The following is a 16768-nucleotide window of genomic DNA, read 5'->3' as shown; positions in this document are numbered from 1 at the left end:
TGTGATGGATGGTGGTTGATACCCATAAAGTGCCATAAATGGGGTCATTTTTGTTGCTGTATGGAAGGAAGTGTTATACCACCATTCAGCCAGAGGCAACCATTTGACCCATTGTGTCTGTTTATCAGATACAAAGCAACGAAGATATCCTTCCAAACATTTGTTTACTATCTCAGTTTGCCCATCAGATTGAGGATGATAAGATGAGCTATGAGCTAACTGAGTACCAAGACAAGAAAATAATTCTGTCCAAAAATTTCCAGTGAAAATGGGATCTCTGTCACTTACAATAATCTTTGGGTTTCCATGTAGCTTTTGAATTGTTTCCATAAATGCAGTAGAAACTGTACTGGCTTTAAATGGATGTGATAATGCACAAAAGTGTGCATACTTGGTAAGTCTGTCAACTACCACCATGATGACACTCTTTCCCTCAGACTTGGGTAAACCTGTGATAAAATCCATTGAAACCTCCTCCCAACGTTGGCTTGGAATGGATAAAGGTTGTAATAGACCCGGTGTCTTAATTGTTTCAACTTTATTTTGTTGGCAAACCAAACATTCCGCCACAAACTTTTGAATATCTGATTTAAGGCCATCCCAAAAAAATTCCTTCTTAACCCTGTGGTAAGTTTTTAAAAATCCTGAGTGCCCTCCTAAGGGAGAAGTGTGCAATTCCATAAGAATCTTTTGTTTTAGCTGGGAATTCTTACAGAGGTATAAGCGATCTTTGTACCATAACGAATCATTTTTCCAGCTAAATGTATCAGACGTACTGGAATCTTGTTGTAACTTTCGAATAAGTGCCCACACTTCTTCGTCATTCTTCCATTCCTCCCTTGCTTCGTTTATCCAATCTGGTTGGATAATAGAAATGGCGCACAACAATGCTTCCACATCCTCATCCTTTCTTGAGAGTGCATCTGCCACCACATTTTGCTTCCCTTTTTTGTAGATGATTTCAAAGTCATAACCCAACATCTTTGTGACCCACTTTTGTTGCTCTTCAGAGGATAATCTTTGTTCTAAAAAGTATTTAAGGCTATCATGATCCGTTTTTACCTTGAAGTGTCTTCCCATTAGGTAGGGTCGCCATTTCTTAAGTGCATGGAGTATTGCCAACATTTCCTTCTCATAAATAGCTTTGCTTAAAAACTTTCCCTTGATTGGACGACTTTCAAAAGCAATGGGTCTTTCATCTTGCATTAGAACAACACCAATTCCATTTCCTGAAGCATCACATTCCACAATAAAGGTTTTTGTGAAGTCCGGTGTAGCTAAGACCGGTGCTTGGCACATTGCCTCTTTAAGATGTTCAAAGGCCTTTGTTGCTTCCGGAGTCCATGAAAATGCATCTTTCTTCAATAATGTTGTTAGAGGTGCTGCTATTCTCCCATAATTCTTAACAAACTTGCGATAATACCCTGTCAACCCAAGAAATCCTCGCAGATGCTTTATGGATGTGGGGATTTTCCATTCCTTAATGGCTTTAATTTTGCTAGGGTCTACCTTAACTCCTTCATGAGATACAATATGACCCAAATATTCCACCTCCTGGACTCCAAAGAAACATTTGGATCTTTTTGCATATAATTGTTTCTCCTCCAATAGTTGTAGCACCCTGTCAACATGTTCAACATGATCCTTCCAAGACTTGCTGTAGATTAGTATATCATCAAAAAATACTAACACAAATTTTCTAAGGAATGGTTTGAAAATTGAATTCATCAAACCTTGAAATGTTGAAGGTGCATTGGTAAGGCCAAAAGGCATGACCAAAAATTCATAATGACCCTCATGAGTTCTAAATGTTGTTTTCGGAATGTCTTCAATCTTCATTCTGATTTGATGATATCCTGAACGAAGATCCAACTTGGTGAAGTAAATTGATCCATGCAATTCATCCAGTAATTCATCAATGACAGGAATGGGGAACTTATCTTTAATAGTGAGCTTGTTGAGCTCCCTATAATCTGGACACATGCGCCATGATCCATCCTTCTTGTGCACCAATACTACTGGAGCAGAGAAAGAACTTTGACTCGGTTGAATTATACCAGCCTCTAGCATTTCTGCAACCATACGTTCAATTTCACTCTTTTGGACATAGGGATATCTGTACGGCCTGATGTTTGGAGGAACACTTCCTGGAATCAGATGAATAGCATGATCATGATCACGCATAGGTGGGAGACCTTTGGGAGTCTCAAATACCTTGGAATGATTGTCCAGGACTTTTTGGAGATCTGGAGAAATAGATGATTCCAATGTGGAAACATCTAGCGAACATAATTGTGCAATTACACCTCTTTGCTCCTTTTTTAGAAGCTTTGTCATACCATTAGAGCTGATTATCTTTCCTGGTTTCCCTGCAATACCCCTTAATTCAACTTCCTTTCCTTCCGTAGAAAATTTGATGAAAAGTTCTTGAAAATTAAAAGCTATTGTACCCAAGGATTGTAGCCATTGGACTCCTAGTACAACATCAGCACCTCCCATTGGAATGGAAAGCATTGGGCTAGTCAATACATATTCTCCCATGGATAGCTTGATATTATGGCACTTTCCAGAGCAATTTATTGTTCCTCCATTTGCAATCATCACTTGACACTCTGGTGCTGGATATAGGAAGCAATTCAATTCTTTTGCTACCTTACAATGAATAAAATTGTGGGTGCTTCCTGAATCAATCAACACTATTACCTTTTTCTTCTTGATTTGTCCTTCTATCTTGATGGTTTGAGGAGTGGTAATTCCCGCCAATGCATTACAAGATATGGTCGGATTTATTTGTTCTTCATCTAGGCTTTGTTCCTGGAGTATATCCTCTTCTTTTGACCTTTCTTGCTCCTTTTCTTCTTCCTCTTCACAATCTATGTAGAATAATTTCTTCTCAGCACACTTATGACCTTTAGTGTATTTGCTATCACAACTGTAACAAAGCCCTTTTGCTCTTTTTTCTTCCAATTGTTGTGGTGTCAACCTTATAGGTTGTGGAAGACTAGGGGCAACAACACTTCCGTCTTTATAGTTGTGAGTGGTATGCTTCCTGGTTGCCATAATTTTGCTTTCCATTTTTCTTGCTAACCTGAATGCCTTCTCTAATGAATCAGGTTCCCAAAGGCGAACATCATGTTGGATATTATCCTTTAAAGACCCTATGAACACATCAATCCTATGCTCCTCTGGAATATCTTTTACCCTTATGTTCAATTTTTGGAACTCCTCAATGTGCTCCATTATTGAACCCTTTTGTTTGAGACTTATCAATTGGCTAAAAAAAGTGTTGCTTTTTGTATCCTCATAATGTGCTATCAATTCTTCCGTAAAAATTGCCCAAGTGATAAATTTTTTACGAGAGCAAAGCCATTGATACCATACAAACTGATTTGGTTCCAAATATAAAGTTGCCATACGTACCTTTTGTGTGTTTTGCACATTATTGAGATCGAAGAATTGCTCCATCTGTAATATCCATGTGGCGGGATCCTTGCCATCAAACTTCCTCATATCGATTTTTGGAATATGGTGAGTCTTCGATCCAACATTAGAGTCTATGGAATCATGATTAACATTTCTTTTGTTCTCATCATGAGTTTCCTTTAGTACCCTTTCACCCTTAGTGACCATTTCTTGTAGCAACTTATTCATATTTATCTTCAATTCTTCCATCTTATCATCCATGCCATCAATTTTAGCGTCCATGCCATTCACCTTAGCTTCCATGCCATCCATATTAGCTTCTACACCTTCCTTTAAACCATCCATCTTAGCTTCTACATCTTTCCTTAAACCATCCATTTTAGATTTTGTTGCTTTTTGTGCAAGTGACACTCGTTGCACTTGTTCTTGTAATTTTGATATATCATATAGCATTTCTTCTTCTTCTTCATGAGTCATGCTAGAGCTTTCAGGTTCCTTACTAGGTGTTTGCATTTTCTTTCCTCGGGGCATCAATTACTGATAATAATGCTCTATTTTCAAACCAAGCTTAAGCAAAAATTTAAGAAAATCTACACACCTTTTTTCACTTTGTAGGAGCTTGATATTGCCTCTGATGTATCTCTGTACTTTTCGATCATCTAGTTCTGAATTTTCGACTTGTAGTAGCCCTTTGTGTCCTCTTTCCAATGCCACAAGTCTGACCCAAATTGGATTCTCCAAGGAAGAGTTATGTGAAATCTCCCACAGTGACTTGATTATAGACTAGTTCAGTAGAGCGAACTTGTACGACGTGCCACGAGTCACTGTTTCGACCTTTGGATCTGAAAAATGCATACAAGAAACTACAGTCCGTCCTCTTTTTGTACCTTCTTACGAAATTTCAATCCGATCCCCAAAGAGAAAGTTATGACGATTTTCCCCAGGTCACCTGTTTTGAATGTAATTCAGGAGTCTGCAAAAAGACCAACTTCCTCAGATCATATCTCCGCAAATATCACGCAAAAAGCTCTGAAATTCGGACCCAAGGTTCAACACGATTTCTTCTCAAATGGGTTTTTTTGCGACTTCTGAAACGTCACAGAAAAAAGTTATAGCGAAAATGCCACGATGACCTGTTTGGAGCAGCGAAACCCTAGAATCCAAAGCTCTGATACCAAATGTTATGAAACCAGCTCAAGAAAAGATAGAAAAGATAGATCAACGCCTTAGAATTCAGCCTCTTCGAGGGGGAAACCTCCTTTACATTACATAAATGAACAATTCTTGGATGATTCAAATGACAAAACCTCCTTTCTATATATAGGAGTCTAAGGAGTCACAATATAATCCAGTCGACCTAACAATAATAATATAAAATAACAATAGAGGGATTCTATGGGGCACAGTAATAACAATATGGGGGCAATAGGGGCACAACAATATTAATAAGGGGTATAAATACAATAGTAATGGGGTAATCACTAGTATTATAGGGACCCAACAGAAGGATGTAACAAAAGGAATTTGCAGTAAGTTTCAATAATTTAGGGGAATTTGGTGGCAACACCTTTGTAAATTGATCAAGACAAATTATGGGAATGCTACTGTGATATCAGAGCACACAGGGGTGGGAGAAATATTCATTAAGTGATTAAGGAGATGTGTAATCACATATGAGAATTCAATTTTTATAAGGCGCTGACCGGGCTTAACCGTTGGATTAACGGTCTTGATATTGCATTGATTTCTATGATGACACTGGTGAATGGAAAGAACCTTAATGACGGGTGCAATGATCGCAGATGTGGCAGTTGGGGATTGGTGGGAAAATGGCGCGGGACCGTTGGTGGGAGTGACAGGAGGAGGGACACGTGGTGTGATAGGAATGGTGACGAAGATGAGATGTGGAGGCAACAACTGGCGGTAAGGCGGGTTGTGGTTTGAGGCGAAACTGCTTTCGGAGGGGGGGGGGGGGTAAGGCGGTATCTCGTAAATGAGGAGGGGGGGGTCTGAAATCCTACGGTGTTGACACGTAGGGGGGCAGGAAACTGCTTTTAGAACCCCCCCCCGCCCCCCCTTTCTATTAAACATTATTACTGTGGGGGGGTCCGAAAATAATCCTGGGTCATTGGATTAGTGTGATGGATGATCAGGAGTGGGGGATATATGTGTGGTTTAACACTAATGGACCCACAACATATTTCATGCGCATGCATTATACACCAAATTCCAATACTTTGGAAAATGAACCATTTAGACTATTACATCAAAAAACCATTATTTTCCTATTCTAATGCATTTTTAAAGCAAATGAGGGTGCATTTAAATGTGCAAACCCTGTCAATTTTTTCATTCTAAAAAGATTAAGAATATTTATTTAAAACACTAAACTAATCTACTCAACTACAGTAATCCAACTTAAACCAGTTGGATTAACTTTATTCACCTATCCTACCTATCAAATCTTAGCCAAGATTACACTGTTTGGCTATGCTATTCACTCTAATCTAATTAACATAAATTGAAACCAGCTTGAACATGATTAAACTGTATGTTTCAAGCAGAAAGGGATTGTGGCATTTAAACAAGTTGCACACAATTTCATGAATTTATTCTTTGCAAAGCCAGAAGGTTAGTAGTGGCACTTAAACTAGCCTCACTTTCACATTTATTCATTTTTTGTGTGGGGTTCATTTATCATATCTTTTTCTGTTTCCTCTTGTTATAGACAATTTTGTGCCTTGCATGAATTGTCAATAATCCAAGGGATCCAAAGTCCCTAAACATGATGTTCCTACCCCTAGAGGAACAAGGTCAGCAAACCAACAGCTCTCAGATCAGTTCTCCACCTGAAAACACTCAAAAACAAGCAATCCTGAAATCAAAGCAGGTGCTCCACTAGGCTTCTACGCTGAAACTCAACTCCTCCATGGTGTACCTGCGTTGCAAAGCAAGTGGAACAAAGGCCACATGCGCTGAGCGAGATGGGACAAGTGGCACACTGAGTCATTGCTCTGGAATCTTCCAAAAATGACACTTGGATCAGGAATTTCGCCTTGTGATGAGTCAGAGGCTCTGTTTCTCCAAGTGGAAGCAAGGTTCTCCAAGTGGACTCAAGAACTGAAGATCAACTGAAGAGAGAGAGGACACAAGGCAGCTACACATCAGTTGCAAGCTGACTCATCCTTTCTCAATTCATCTATATATTGAGCTCTCTCTTATGAGCTCAAGAGGCTGGAATTTTGTGCAAAGTAATGATATGTTGTTGGTTTCATTATAGAACTATTGGGTGATTGCTTGAAGGAGGTGAAGAGGAGAAATTCTTTCTGCTGGGAGGTGTTGCTGGATTGGGGCCTTCAATGGTTGTAACTCTCTCAGAACTTTACTTCTTCATTAATAAAAGCTATTGAGTTTCTTCTATGTGCACTTGTTTCAATGATGTATTGTGATAATTGTATATTTGATTTATGCTAATCCGTGAATCAGTTATGATTGCATGTTTCTTGTAGTTTCCTTCTTTGTTATTTTGCAGGATCTCATTGTAGCTGGGCCAGCAAAAGAGCAAGGAGCTGGGAGCAAGCAAGCAAAGAGAAGAGTTTGGATTCGACATTAAGCGCAAGGCAACGATTAGTGCATTTTCCATTCTCTCTTGCTTTCATAAAGAAGTAAACCTTAAGTAGTTTTCTTTACAGTTGTTGCTGAGGTACTATCACCCTTAGAGTGGGATAGGGTCATCCGAATCGGATACTTTTCCCGACAACAAACTGGCGACTCCACTGGGGATCGTATCTGTTTGATTGTTTGTAGTATTTTGCTATTCATTTCCTGAACAAAAGAGTACCAAATCGAAAAGCTTTTGACTATATCAAAAGCGAAGTAGAGGGCAGCTACTCTAGCTCATTTCTGAGCATGTTCATGATTTGAAGAGCTGATCTACAAGGATCCTTGTAAGCTCTTAGTGATAGCTTTTCATCCTCCTAATCATCCCTTTGTGTGTACTTGACTGATTGCTTCTGATTTGAGCAAAAACTGTGCATTTTTTAGAAAATTGTGACCCGGAAACTGGGAAAACGTAACTTTCGTTTTCCAAAGTAGGTAGTACACAGGCTACCTGCTTTGCAACGCAGGTCCCGAAGGGGCTACCTGCGCTGAGAGCCAGACTGGCTGTGCAACACCTGCGTTGGCCCAATTTTGCCTTGTGCAGTTGGGGTTTCCTCCCTTTTTCTTGCCTGTTTTCACTATAGATTTGGCAGCCAGTTACCAGTCTTGTACCTATTCTGAAACCAACCTTACTTGCCATCATTCCGCCTCTGTTATATAACGAAATTGTACTTGTTCTTTTGTATTTCTTACTTCATTTACAATTTCCCATAACGAAGAGTAAACTAGTCTTGCTTTGGCCTCTTAGATCTGAACCTGTGTTAGGCATTTTGCTGGTCTAAAGAGTTAGCTTGTTTGCTGTCCATAGCTGATTAGTCTTTTTACTTTCGTCATTATGGTTTGATTTCATGTATTTCCAGTGATTAAACAAGTAAATCTTAAGGTGTCTTTTGATTTTGGACAAACTTGTTTGTTTTCGCTTTAAATCGAAATCAAAGTTATATAACAACTTTCTTTTTGTAACACATCAACATTAAGAAAGGGAAAAGAAAATACATGCATTGTGCATTTTGCATTTGACTGTTTGCATGCTGATTTAGGAAAAATTTGCATTAGTGTGTGCTCTATGATCTGTGTGAAAAGATTTGCCTTTCTTCTCCTCAGTAGTTAAGATTTTCAAAGTTGAAAGATTGAAAAGTTTGCTTCTCATCTTAGACTGCATTCGGGAATTTGTTACATACATCTCGTGGTGATCCTTAAAGGAAAACTGCTAAACAAGATCAACATTAAAATAAATTCAATTTACATAACAACGCTTTGTAACATAACGCAAACACATAGAGGTCTAGGTAGAGACGTGTTCCGGCGTCGTTAAACATAGTGACTGTCGATCTCTACGAAGGTGGGTGATTCCTCCTGAGAGTCGGTGGCGCTAATACGGACTTGTGCTCCCATGTACTGTCGCGTATATATTGGGAGACCCCTATAGGAACAAAGCCTTTATCCATAGGAAGCCGTGTCGGCCGCCCTACTGATCGCGATGCAGTGAACACAACATTCACGAAGATCGACCACCCGTACCGTAAAACGTATTCTGTGGTTTCGCGAAAAGTTTGGCACACCCTCTGCCTAGAACTCCAGAGAAGTTTCTTTTGGCTTTTTTCAAACTCTATAACTGAAAAAGTCCATCCGAGCATTTGTCACTTCGGGCTCGTTAAAACATCGAAGGAGACTAGAGTCATCTTTAGCTTTTTCTTGATTCTTAAAACATGAAAAAGCAAAGTTGTGTCTAAAGCGTCGTTAATAAAATTTATTTTAAGCGGAACATAATCACCTATTATTCCCACGTTGATATTTCAGTTGAAAAGTATGGAGCCCACCAACCAAGGAAGTCACCTTGGCGGAAGTCCCAATCCCTTCTCCTCTTCGGGAGATGTTGGTGCGCCTCATATGGCCACATTGTCACTTCCAGGATTGACAATTGGCCTACCTGTATGGCTCTTTTCAACTAATGTAGTTCAGATCGCCACTAATCCTGAGCAGTCGAATCAACAGTCAGACCAGTCTAGAGCTACCCACCAGCCTTCCACTTCTTACAATTCTTCCTCTGATCCTTCATCTTCACAAGGTAGAGCCGGCAAAAGTTAGCCTCCCATGGAGAAGAAGGAAAAGAAGAAGAGAGAAAAGAAGCAGAAGGGGCCTATGGCGAAGGCGACTGGGGGCAAGCAAAAGACATCTGACAAAAATCCACACACTGCACCGACCGGGCCTAAATCGCCATGTGTCATTTGCAAAGGGACCCACTTCCATTGTGACTGTCCTTGTATTCCCCAGATACTAAGAGATTGGTCCCCCAGGTTGCACAATCCGGTAGCATCAACCTCTGATAGACATGTTGATTGCATTCCGTCAACTAGCGAGAGTGAAGGACGAAAAGGGAGACCAAGATCACCTTGTATGTTGTGTGAAGGCAATCACGCCATCCACCGATGTCCATTCTTAGATGAGGCGAAGAGAGTTTTGGAAGATCGTCCGGTATCACCGTTACGACTTCCTCCTGGATACCAAAAACTCGTGCCTAATCCCTCGATAGTTGAAAATCCAGCTGGCCCGCTCAAGTGGTCAGCTGAAGTGTCGGTCATTGAGAATGAACCTACTGAATCCAGACCAGATGAAAGTCTAAAGGTCGAAACGACAGTTGACCCGGTTCTTCCTTCAGAGGTTTCATCCTCAAATGACTCCGTCATTGAAGACCCATCTTCAAATGACACTCTCATTGAAGAGGATAAGGATGACACCGTCCATATTCTTTTCATCAACACAGACTCTGATGAGCATCAGGGAAATGCGCCCATTCCTTTATCGCAGGAAGGAACATCGTCAGGGTCGTATCCGGCCGTGTATTCGGTCCCACCACCAAGCAACCTAGTTGTATCCTTTGATTGGAATCAACTAGGCAGACCCCGGTTACCAGCCAGTATCCCATTCAGAATCATCGTCCAAATCTACAGAATGGTGATGGCTGGAACTATCATTGATGAAGGGGCATCTGTGAGTATCCTTTCCTCTATTGCTTGGAAAGCACTGGGTTCCCCGGCGCTTTTACCTGAGATGAGAAATCTATCAGGTTTTGATAAAGGAACCAGTCACCCGTTAGGGATTCTCCCCAATGTTCCAGTTACATTGAAAGGGAAGACAGTTCATATGAACATTATGGTCGTCCAGGGACCCTTAGTGTATAACTTACTCCTTGGACGAGACTATGTATATTGCATGGAGGCGATAGTGTCCTCACTCTTCAGAGTTATGTGTTTTCCGCACGAAGGAAGAATGGTCAAGCTCGTAGACCAACTTTCACTTCCAGGATCACGCATCGCAAATAGTCAAATACCATCCCTTAACGGTTTATTCACTCAAGGAATGCCTCCACCCCCGGTTCTACTTCCCGATGAATGCGAGTGATTCGGAAGAAAGAACTGGGACCCAGGGGGCATGCACCCTGGCCTGCCTTGGGCAGAGAAAACCTTGGGTATAAAGTTAATTTCCGCAGAAGAACATGACTAGTCCGTACCCCGTCCGAAGGAAGGAAGAGAGGGTTGTTCTAGGATAAAGTTCTTTTGTCAAAGTTATGTGAGCGAAATAATTGGCTCCCTTTGTCTAGAAATTAGGCTCTCCTGAGGGAGGAGATCCATTTGTGGCGGCAAGTAGCCACCATCTTTGAAGGCAAGCCTCACCCATTAAAACATATGTTTTGAAGGATAAGTAGGGGCAGCCTCCAAAGAAAGAGATGAAATTGCTGCAACAAGTAGTCACCATCCTTAGCAACCTAGTAATAGACATCGCCGGAAAAAGAGAGTTTAGTTTGCGGCAGCAAACAAAACCATTTTTCGGATAATAAGTAAGAGGACGAACCTAGAAATTATACTTTATACCTGGGGGCATGCGAACCTTTTTGAGTGCAAGCACGGGACGACTATTTATTTTTTAAATTTTTAGGTCCTCCCTTTAAACCTGTAGGTCTAACCCGTTAAACTCGTAGGATTAGCCGTTTCCAGCTTGCATAAAGAAAGGATGTGGGGCAAAAGTCAAAACTTGCCAAATAGGAGCATAGCTTCGTGAGATAAAGCTCCTTAAAAAATAGCTATCTCACCTGAGGCGTTTCTTGTATTATGACTGGTATAATCGAGCAGTTTTAGCAATGTTCATGCTCGTTAAAAAATAAACGCCAGATCCGAGCAGTTTTAGCACATAGTTCATGCTCGTTAAAAAATAAACATAAGTTGTGAGCAATCTTCCCCTAGAGTTCAAGCTCACCCAGAAAAAATGAACCGGTAAATAACCTTGGTAAATGTAACCTTTGACTGCCATATTAAAAGCCATTGGTCGTGTTTATATGCCATCACCTCCATCCATTCATTTGGCCAATCGTTCATCTCCATATGTTTGTTTACCCATTTTGAGGAACAGCTGCGAAGAGTGATTTCAATAAGCCATCCTTGTGACACTGCCGTGATTGGAATATTCCAACCTGTACCTGGAATCTGCTGCTGCCCTGTTCATCACTCGTTCCTCAAAAGACGAGTCTTCTTTGAGCTCTTTTCACTGACTCGTAAAATATGAAAAGTTTGCCGAGTTTTGGCCTTCCAGCTCATTAAACGACCGGAAGAGCTATCCCTCCTCTAGATTTTAATCTTTTTGGACCTGAGGGATTATTGCACAAAAAGATCGAGCGCTTGTTTTGTTCGGCTCGTTAAAGCAATCGAAAATTCATCCCTTCTGTATTGTTTTATACTTTTTCGGACTTAAGGGATTAGATGACGAAAAAGGAATTTTGGAGTTGACTTTACGTACCTTTTCAGACTCTCTAAAAATGAAAAGGACCGAGTTATCCTTGTCGTTAGACTCGTTAAATTCATTAAATAGCGACAAACTTGTCTTTAGACGAGAACGAGTTTCCCTATCGCTAGGCTCGTTAAAACATAGCGATGGGCTTGCCCGAAGGGCAGGTTATAGAACAAGCATATGTTATCCTCCTCAAGCTTGACAAAAATAAAGGGGTACTGGTCAGCAATGACTGGGGAAAAATTGGGAGAACCTCACAAGCTTTAATGGTAGCAAGTCGCTCTTGAACATGACACTTTGTCCTCCGTATCACATCGGGTTGGGTTGTTTCATTCACCGGTCTCATCACCATGGTCCTCGCCACACCATCCACATTTGGGGTAATGCTACCAATCCATCACATCAGTGTCGTTATATGTTCAAGAGATGTTGTTCTGCAAAGAGTCAACCGTGTCCCATCCACTGCCATACATTGTCCTTCATCCATTTCATGACCGCCACCCTGAATCATACATCACAGTTTGTTTTCACCTCATCATAATCACTAGCTCCGTTCTGTGTCACTGATGTGGGATTCATTAAGGCCCTCCTTTGACGGATCGCTCCTTGTCGACATCAGCTCATTATCCAAGGAGTTGATCTAGGAACAACCCCTTCAGTACTTTGAAGCTTGCACGCCTTAATGGCAAGTTTCTCACTTCCGGCGATAGGCATACATCAATGACCTTCGACCAGAAGATTTTGCATGGTGGTCGACGCCAAGTCCTTTATTCCCACCATGTGAATTGTACTACCGTACCTTGAGGGTCATCATCCTTATCGGTGATTCCTCTCACGCTTGTTAACGGTTTACATCATTGACCGGTAATCAAGCAATGTCTTTCCATGTTCGACTTCAAGAAATTCTCACATGGATCGACTTGTACATCGAGTGAAGATCGGAAGAGATTGAAGACCCCGGATCTAGTTTCATCCATCCGGGCTGCGATATATATTCAGGATATAAAAACATTTGATATGTACATCATTGCAACAGATGATCATCCTTCTGATAATTTCAGCAGAGAATTATCAGTCTATCATCAGACGATCGTCTGTTCTATGTACCAAAATGTATTTATAAAGCTGAGCATGGGAATGCCCGCCTCAGCTAGATCATGAAAAAGTATGAAAAATAATGTATTTTATTGTATCTTATTACAGGACACTTCTCAGCAGATTGAATGAACTTCGGATCCTCCTAATAAAGCATTTCACCCGATAAACGACCTCATACTTTAGGGGGCATCTGTTATAGACAATTTTGTGCCTTGCATGAATTGTCAATAATCCAAGGGATCCAAAGTCCCTAAACATGATGTTCCTACCCCTAGAGGAACAAGGTCAGCAAACCAACAGCTCTCAGATCAGTTCTCCACCTGAAAACACTCAAAAACAAGCAATCCTGAAATCAAAGCAGGTGCTCCACTAGGCTTCTGCGCTGAAACTCAACTCCTCCATGGTGTACCTGCGTTGCAAAGCAAGTGGAACAAAGGCCACCTGCGCTGAGCGAGATGGGACAAGTGGCACACTGAGTCATTGCTCTGGAATCTTCCAAAAATGACACTTGGATCAGGGATTTCGCCTTGTGATGAGTCAGAGGCTCTGTTTCTCCAAGTGGAAGCAAGGTTCTCCAAGTGGACTCAAGAACTAAAGATCAACTGAAGAGAGAGAGGACACAAGGCAGCTACACATTAGTTGCAAGCTGACTCATCCTTTCTCAATTCATCTATATATTGAGCTCTCTCCTATGAGCTCAAGAGGCTGGAATTTTGTGCAAAGTAATGATATGTTGTTGGTTTCATTATAGAACTATTGGGTGATTGCTTGAAGGAGGTGAAGAGGAGAAATTCTTTCTGCTGGGAGGTGTTGCTGGATTGGGGCCTTCAATGGTTGTAACTCTCTCAGAACTTTACTTCTTCATTAATAAAAGCTATTGAGTTTCTTCTATGTGCACTTGTTTCAATGATGTATTGTGATAATTGTATATTTGATTTATGCTAATCCGTGAATCAGTTATGATTGCATGTTTCTTGTAGTTTCCTTCTTTGTTATTTTGCAGGATCTCATTGTAGCTGGGCCAGCAAAAGAGCAAGGAGCTGGGAGCAAGCAAGCAAAGAGAAGAGTTTGGATTCGACATTAAGCGCAAGGCAACGGTTAGTGCATTTTCCATTCTCTCTTGCTTTCATAAAGAAGTAAACCTTAAGTAGTTTTCTTTACAGTTGTTGCTGAGGTACTATCACCCTTAGAGTGGGATAGGGTCATCCAAATCGGATACTTTTCCCTACAACACCTCTTTTTCTATTTTTGTATTTATACCTTTTTTCATTTTTATTTTCATTTTTCTATCTTTTTTGGAAATCATTTGTAGAAAGAAATATTATTTACAATCTAAAATACTGAAAGCAATTATTCAATGATCATTTGATCCTATAAATTATAGGACCCTAATAGTGGCTCCAGCTAGGGATGGCACTTCCTAGTGAAATGTCAAGAACACCATACACTAGTAGCCTTGAATCCTCATCTTTAGTATTGTCTGCATTTGATTTTGTTAATGTTTTCTGTATTTATGGTGGCAAAATGCCTCAAAGCTTAGGGCCTTCTCCATGGGCTTCAACTTTCAGACATAAGCTACCCACTCATGACAGTACAAAGGTAAATGGTATCTATAATGGGTGTGATAAAAACACTTTCTTAGTCCTAAAAAACATAATGCTTTAGCATCCTGCCATTGACAGGTCCTCTAGGTAATTATGTTCCATCTGTGTTCTTAAGAAAAATGCATTGTTACCTCAGTAAGAATCAATAATGTAAGGTCCCATCCACAAGTTGTCGAACTTACCATGCTTTCATTTTTCTTCCCTTCTGGAATCCCATTTCAGAACATGATTGCCGATCTGAAAGTCATCAGCTTTAGTCCTTCGGTCAAATGTCTTCTTGATGCTATCTTGGATCAACTGAGTTCTGTTATGAACTGCTTCTCTTGTCTGATGCAAATGAATGGTCTGGTTTATTCTCCTCTGTAAATCATTTGGTTCCACCTCCAATTCTTGCATCATCTTTAAAACAGGAATTCCCAATGAAGTTGGAAAAACAACATCTATCCCATAAACTAGTTGATATGGAGACATGCCTATTGACTTTTTGGTAGTAAGCCTGTCTACCCACAATGCATTAACCAGCTTGTTGTGCCATGATTTTTTATTGTCCTGCAACAACTTTTTAATAATGTTAACTAAGATTTTATTGGAAGATTCTGCTAGTCCATTTCCCTGAGGGTAATAAGTTGTAGAATTTCCCAATGTTATCTGATATTTGTTGCAGAAATCTACCATCCTTTTTGACCCGAAAGTTGCAGCGTTGTCAATAATAATTTTCCTAGGGCAACCAAATCTTGCCAGGATATTATTTTCTAAGAATTTTATGATGACAACAATGGAATCTTTTCTGGTAGGTATGGATTCTATCCATTTTGTAAAGTAATCGGTAGCTGTCAGAAGTCATTTGTGTTGGGAAGATGAGGCAGGGTGGATTTCTCCTATGAAGTCAAGGCCCCATTGTTGGAGAGGGGTTTCAACAGACATAGGCCTTAAGGGTAAAGGCAAGAGTTTCTTTTTACCTTCGAATGTTTGGGATTTTTGGAATGAAGTAACTTTCTTTTGGATATCAGAAAATGTGGTGGGTCAGTAAAAAAACTACCCTCAGAATCTTATTTGTAGTAGTATTCTAATACATGTGTCCAACGCAGTCTCCTTCATGGAACTCTTGCATGACTTTATCTGCTTCATTTTTCAAGAAACAGTTTAGTAAAACACCACCAACATCTTTCCAATACAAATTTTCATTCAAAATACAAAACTTAACAGCTTAAAGTTTAATAAATCTAGTCTTTGTTTTACTTAAACTAGGAGGAGCTTGTAAATTATGTAGGACATAAATAATATCTGCATACTAGGGAGAGGTAGCAAAATCTTTTGCTACCAGTGGAGTCGCCAATTCATCTAGTTCATTAAATAGTGCCATAAATTTTATATTTAAAGCATATCAGTTAGATTCTGCCATTAATTTCACTAACCCTTGACTTTTGATGAGTTTAGTGGGTTGGATTTCAATATCATATTCTAATATAACAACAATCCACTTACCCCTTTTCCTATCGGGATCATTTTAAGTCAATATATCTTTAACTACTGCACTTGGAACAAAAGCAATGATGTGTGAATGAAGGATATACACTCTAAAATCTTTTATGGCCTTTACCAAGGCAAAAGCTTTCTTTTCCATAATGTCATATTTCAATGTTGCATCTCTCAAAGCTTTATTGAAGAAAGAAATAGGTTGTTCATGGCCCTCATTGTTCTTTTGTAGGAGAACTGCAGCAATGGTGTGCTCAAAAGAAAATGAAAAAATTAGGAAATCTTTAGTAAAATATGGACTAATTAACACAGGTGCCCAAGTTAAAGCCTGCTTTACATTATTAAATGATTGTCAAGCTTCCATGTTCCATTTCACCTTAGTGTCTTTCTTTAGCATATTGGTTATATTCTTTAAAAGCTCAACTAAATTCGGGATGAATCTCCTTAGAAAAATTATGTATCCAATAAAAGATTGAACTTGCTTTATATTCCTTGGGGGATTAATTTTTAGTATAGCTTCAATTCTAGTGGGATCTATCTTGATTCCTTCTTTCGAAATTATGTGTCCCAACAATTTTCCTTCTTGCAAACTGAATAATGTTTTCTTGGGATTGAGGGAAGTGCCAAATTTCCGACACTTTTCAAAAACTCTTCTTGGGTGATTTAAGTGTTCCTCATATGTTTTCGAAAAAACACTGATGTCATCCAAATATATGACTGTGAAA

The sequence above is a fragment of the Pinus tabuliformis genome, chromosome 9, assembly GCF_031772625.1.
Source record: "Pinus tabuliformis cultivar Carrire ecotype Pingquan chromosome 9, CPIR1, whole genome shotgun sequence".
Lineage (NCBI taxonomy): Eukaryota > Viridiplantae > Streptophyta > Pinopsida > Pinales > Pinaceae > Pinus > Pinus tabuliformis.
This window is presented reverse-complemented; position numbering follows the sequence as displayed.